Raw genomic sequence first — 6,346 nt, forward strand, 5'->3', positions numbered from 1 at the left:
GCCCTGAGATTCTCGCCTTGACCTCCAAGGCCAGCCCTGGCCCAGCTTCTGACTCTCACTGGAGGCACCTGTGACCCCCAAAGGGAAGGCCCCCAGGGATTGGAGGTGACTCCCTTGACGTCATCAAGGGAGGTGGAGTTTGGTGAGGAGGGTCACCTTCCCTGCCACAGATGGGGGCCGTCCCTTGGTGTCCCCTCCTAAGAGGTTCAGCATTCCCTTGAACAAGGAAGGATGCCCTCTGTGAGACACCATCTGTGTATCCCTAGAGGAGCCACACTTCCCTTTGTGATGGGAGAAGGGAGGACTGACCAGGTGTCAGGGTCAAGGACGTGGGAGACCTTGAAGAAAAGAGCCTCTGAGCTATGCCCGGGAGGAGCTGGGTGGCTTTCCCGCCCCATGGCCTCCTGTCCCCGTCACCTTGTCCCTCCAGGGACAGTGAGAAGGTGAGACATCCTCCAGGTGTCCCAGGGAGTACTGTCGGTGACCCCGTGTCCCCGATCTTGCTTCCACCAAGATGAGCCGCTGGGACACACCTCCCAGGGGAGCCAGGACAGGCTATTTCTGGCAGCTGCTCTGCCTGCCCTGTGCCTGCCCACTGTGCTTCTGACTCATGCCTGCCCCCAGCTCCCTCGGGGAGGGAGCACCAGAGGGGAGACAGGCTCCACTTCACCTTGACCCAGCTACTCTGGGAGGGTTTTCTGAGCTGGGCATCCCTGGGCCTCGTCCGGCACTTTTTTTGAGAAGTAGGGGAAGAAATGCTGGAGGAGGACTAATCCACCCCACGGCCTCCCTCTTACCTTCGAATTCTTCAACAGGCATCACCTGAGGAGATTTGGGCCTGAGCTGGAAAAGTTTGGAGGCCTTGGCGGGGGCGGGGGCAACAGGGGCGGTGCCCGCAGCTTGGAGAGATGAGAAACAAGCCCTTTCATCAGCCGTGGTCCAGCTGCCCAGGGCGGGCTGTCTTTGCCCAGATAAAGCCCAGTAGAGGCTCCCAAGGTGCCCTGGGTGAGCTCTGGAGCAGCTTTGTCACCTGCTCAGATTTGAGATGACACAGCACAGCCAGCAGCACGCAGAACCCGGCGTGCCCTTGGTTCCCCCCCCTCGGAGACCATCTACCATCAGTTCAGCTGGATGAATCCTCCCACATTATTCTCTGACATCTCTCATGCTATGCTAAAGACTGCTGAAGCTGGACGGTTTGAGTGGTTGAAAAACACCACGTTGGACACCCTGAACTATTGCTCCTCTCCAGGCTTCTGTGAGGGTCAAGTCCAGAGTGTGAAGCTGGATGCAAGATTTGGGCATCTTCCTTCCTTTCCCAGGGGTTCAGTGGTGAAGAACTGCCTGCCAATCTAGGAGGAGCAAGAGATGCAGGTTCGATTCCTGGGTCGGGAAGATCCCCTGGAGGAGGAAATGGCAACCCACTCCAGTATTTTTGCCTGGAGAATCCCATGGACAGAGGAGCCTGGCGGGCTACAGTCCATGAAGTCGCTCAGACATGACTGAGCGACTCAGCATTTCCTTTCTGAAGCAAGCTCCCTGCTCCAGGCATAGTGAGTCCTTTGCCTTCCACTGGCAGGAGCCATCTAGCCAGGAGCACAGACTGCCCAGAACCCCAGCCCTTTATTTGTGGGGGAGCATGCCACGGTCCCCTCGGCTTCTACCTGGGAGGCGGCGGTGCCCCAGTCGGTCCAGGGCCAGGATGTGATTGCTCCAGCTGGCTCCCCATCGCCGGGGAGGACGCCCGCTGGCTCAGAGGTCTCCGCTGACCCTCCCCAGTTGTGATTCTGCCTCCGGAACCACTCACCAGCAGGGGGCGCTCAAAGCCCTGCTCACCATTCACAGCCGGTGCGAGGGGAACTGGAGGTGCGGGTGGGGTTGCCGCCCGAGCCTGGCATCAGGTCTTACCGACCAGGGAACGGTGAGCTGGGACCAGGGACAGTGTCCCATCTTGGAGACTCAGGCAGACCCTGTGTGCTTCTTGGGTGTGTCCACTATAAGTGCAGATGAGTCCTCGAGCCCACACGAGTTTCTTCCCAACGCAATGGGAGAATGAGGCTCTGGGCTTGGTCTCAGCGTGATCCGCCGAGGCCTCCCCAGGTCTCGCTTGGTGAAGCCACCGCTCCCTGGCATCCCACCGCCAAGCTTTTGCCGCAGCTGGTCCTGCCACGCAGAAGGCTACCCTCCCCCTTCCCCTAGAAGCGACTTCATGGACTGTAGCCCCACCAGGCTCCTCTGTCCATGGGGTTCTCCAGGCAAGAATACTGGAATGGGTTGCCATGCCCTCCTCCAGGGGATCTTCCCGACCCAGGAGCCAAGCCCCTGCAGGAAACCCTCTCTGACTCTTGAGTCGCAGGGCATTACTGTTCTCAGGACAGGGTCTCCACAGGGCTTGGGAGCTCTCGGGGGTTAAGGTGAGGGTTAGAGTGCAGGACTGAAAGGGGTCGGGTGTGGTGAGGCCACGCTGGCTAAGTAGGTGGGGTTGGGGGTGCGGAGTAGAGTTCCAAGGCCCCTCCCTCTGCCCTCAGGGGGCCCCCTGCCACCCGGGGTTCCCGCCACGTGGCCCTGATCCCTCCTCCTCTGCAGAGTCTCAGGAGCACCCTCCCCCCCATACCTTCTGCACTGGAGGACACTTGGGGCCAAGGGGCGCTCGCCCAGAGCAGGGCAGTGGTGGATGGCCTGCTCCACTCTTGGGGGAGAAAAGAGGAGAAACCAAGTCACGCGAGGGGCTGGGGCTGTCCCGGGGACCTCCTGAGGCATCACCCCCTGCAGGCCCCTTACAGAAGCAGCACTCTAAGCAGCAGCTCTGTCTACACCAGCCAAGTGGAACTGGGTTCAAATCTATAGGAGAGGCAGCGTCTATGCTAAGGCAGCCTGTTGAAGGGCGCAGGGATGCCGGATGGAACAGGGACCCCTGCCTGAGAATCTGCATACTTTGGACAGCCCTTTCTTCAGAGGGACTCCTCATTCTTGGAGCTCCCTCCCTGCGTGGCCTCTGTTCTGAATGAAGGCTGGAGTTAGACAGAGTCCGGAATTGGGGCCCAGACCTCTCTGCACTGAGGTCTCTGGCCGATGGCTGTAAAGGGAGTGTGTGTGTTCTGGCCAAGACACCAAACATGCCCAGAGGGTCCTTGAAGGCTTCCAGTCCAACCCCGATCCGGCCACCAGAGCATCCTCCCTGAGCCCTAGATTGGGCCCATCTTCACCAGGGACCCCAATATGAGTTAGCCCCCAAGTGCCACACTGCCTGTCTCCAGGACTATCTGGACCCACAGTAGGCGATGTGGGCAGGGCTGGCAAGACGAGAAATGGAAGAATCACTCTGTGCCGAATTTCAAAGGACAAACCCAGAGGGACAAGGGGAGAAATCGGATATTTTCCGCTTCTTAAAGGGATTACGCATGATGCCAGTTGGTGGAGAAAGAGAAAGAAAATCTACCAGCTAAAAAGTGCGGGGGATGTTCCAGCTGGGAGCCGGGAGCCTCTGGATGTGAAATTGACATTTATGGGATGTTCAATGAGAAGAGGCCTCGGGACTCAAATTGGCAAGGGCTTAATTAGGGCTGCGATAAACCCGCCCTGAAGGCATGGTGCTTTGCAGTCTCGCTCCCGCCACCCCCTGCAGCCACGCTGGGGACAGGGTTAGTGGTCTTGAACAGCCTCTCTGCTGGCAGCCCTCACCCTCAGGACAGCTTGACATGGGCAGCAGGGAGAGACACGTGGGCCAGCGGTCCACAGGCCCAGCTGGACTCGGGCCAAAGAGCCCGAAGCACCTGTTGGGAGGCACCTGGAGAGAATCAGGACCTTTCTGGTGGCCTGGGGGTGGGAAAGACTGGACTTTCCAGGGATGCGCTCAGGTGTTCTGGAAGAGCCTTCTCAGAGTGACTCGTGTTGCTTGCCAAGGCCAGATGGATGCCCGTCTGTTCCTTCAAAACTGGGGAGTCGTGCAAACTTGGCCTTAAAGGCAGCACCACCTCACAGCTCCCCAAGGTCTCAGGACAGTGGCTTTGGGCAGCTGAGTGGGCAGGAAGCATCAGAAGTCAGTGAGCCCCAAGGTCAGGACCTGTCTTATTTCCTTGAGCAACTACTCTTTCTTTTTAAAACAGCTTTATTGAAGGATTATTTACATACTGTAAAAACCCAGCTGCTGCTTCCTAAGCCTTAACCTGGGGAGACTAGGAAAATCTCAGTCCCCATTTCTCGGGGCTGTGAACCAGGAATCCACCACAAGCTCCTGGCCCAGGAGGCACCCGGTCTCCACCCCCCACAGTGAATGTGTTATCAGTGGTGGGGGGTTGGGGAGCATCATGGGGACCCAAGCATGGGCTTCAGGTGCTAAAGAGGACTGATGACCCCTAAGACCTGGGCCGCTAGGGACTGGGCTCCCAGCCTGGCCCTGGGCTCAAGAGGCAAAGAGGACCCTGACCATTCTGGATGTCTGATAGTCCAGCCTGGAGGGAGGGGTGCCTCCTTCTTACCATCAGAGTCCTGGGGACCCTCACAATTCATACCTTCCCTCACCCAGGATCACAGCCCTGACTCTGACACTCTCCTTAATTCCCAGCTTTGCAGTTGGCACCCCATGTCCCCCATCAGAAGCAGCTCCAAAAATGGAGGCCAGGTTCCTCGATGTGTGTGTGTGTGTGTGTGCGCACGCGCGTGTGTCTGTCTGGCCTCCCACCCAGATAGATCACCGCCTGCAGGCAGACATGGCACCCACCACGACTATTTTGGTCCGGTCTGCCCATCACAGACTCAACAACAAAAAAAAGTGCAGAGTCTCAGGAGGCTGGCCCAACTTACGTCTGGAGCCCGGACTCCCAGTGACCTGTGTCCTCCGCCCAGAGAGATTCCTGGGCCAGGAGGCTAGCCTGAAATCCTCGGATCTCCCAGCGGGCCCCTTCCCCCACCCCACCCAGGCAAATGCCTCCCATGGAGAAAGGAGGGGGACAGAAAGAAAAGACATGTGGTGTCAGCCTCTGGTCCCGTGGAGGAGCTGGGCGCGGGCTCTTTCCTGCAGCTAGGAGAGGACTGAGCCCCATCCCCCACAATAAGCTGAGGCCAGAGAGTCAGGGACCCCTTCCCGCTGACAGAGGGGTTTCTGGGTCCGTGAGCATCAGAGAGAGGAAGGGTCATGGCACTGCCCCAAGAGTAAGGAGACCCCCACCTTGCCAGCTCCTCACTGCAGAGGGGGTGGGACAGGGTGGGGGCACACAGTCGGGGCACCCCGCCCCAGATGGCGGAACCAGGGACCTTGGCCACATCTCCCTGTCACCCTTGGGGGAGGACGAGTCAAGTCCTGGCACTCCCGGAAGGCAGGATCTGGCAGGACTCTCCCGGGGAGACCAGAGGGCCACCCTAGCAGCCCAAGCCTGCCACACACCCCTGGCTTGGCCCTGCCCCCGCACTCTGCGCCCCCAAAGGCCCAGCAGTCCACAGTCTAAAAGCCCAGCTCAGAGGCTGTGCAGCTCAAGGTGGCAATCTCCTCTGCCCTGCTGATCTGAGGAGTCTGTTTGCTCAGCTAACCCTGCCCTGTCCATCTCCTAGGGGTCAGCCGCTGGGGGCAGGGGCAGGGCCGGGGGCTGGCATGGCTGTGGGGGCGGGGCCTGAGCTGGCTCCCTGGGCTCTTTGGGCGACACTGAGCAGTGCCTAGGGAGGGGGGTCCAGGGGCTTGCCACAAGCCCTGGGCGCCCTGGCTGGACCCCAGCGACAGGAAGTCCGGACTGCCTGGAGGTCTCCAGGCATCACGCTCCCACGACTCTGGGTCCAGCATCCTCTGCTCTAAAAGCCAAGCCCCTGCCCTCCCCAGAGCTGATACCCCCACATCACAGAGAGGGGCAGGGACTTGGGGCAAGGAGTGGGGAAGGGCAGGGCAGCTGGGCACCCACCTGTGGGCTGTAGGGTGCTGGGAGCCCTGGGGGCCCAGGCAGTGGATGTTGGGGGGGTAGGAATAGCGGGGTCCCTCCTAATGGCCGCAGTGGCCACAGGGGCTTTGGGGACGGGCTCTTTCCGGGACCTGCTGATGCCTGGTGAGAGATGAGAAAAGCAAGAAAGGGTGCAGGTGGGCGTCAGTGGCGGGGTACCAGTGCAGACAAACAGCTTACTATCCCGCCGAGGGGCCCAGCGTCACCTCCGAATCCAGCTTCCTCTGGCCCCTCTCTGCCCATTGGCATCCCACAGGGGTTGAGTTTGGCCCAAAAGAGCCATAGCAGGGGGTGGGGTGGCACCCCTGGAAGCCTGAGATTTGGGGTCTGCCGCTGGCTGGCTGTTTGACTCTGGCAAGTTCTCTCCTGCTGAATCTGAGAGCAGATGGCAATACCCACCTGGGGGTGCTGGCTGCAAGGAC

At 60.0% G+C, this 6,346-nt stretch overlaps 1 protein-coding gene across 1 annotated transcript in view; it reads right to left on the reverse strand.

Moving 5' to 3' along the window:
* Positions 1 to 6,346, reverse strand: part of NTNG2 (netrin G2) — a 76,586-nt gene that overhangs the window by 8,290 nt on the left and 61,950 nt on the right. The window lies entirely within an intron of this gene.

Source organism: Bison bison, unplaced genomic scaffold (genome assembly GCF_000754665.1).
Source record: "Bison bison bison isolate TAMUID 2011002044 unplaced genomic scaffold, Bison_UMD1.0 scf7180017864375, whole genome shotgun sequence".
NCBI classification, from domain to species: Eukaryota; Metazoa; Chordata; class Mammalia; order Artiodactyla; family Bovidae; genus Bison; species Bison bison.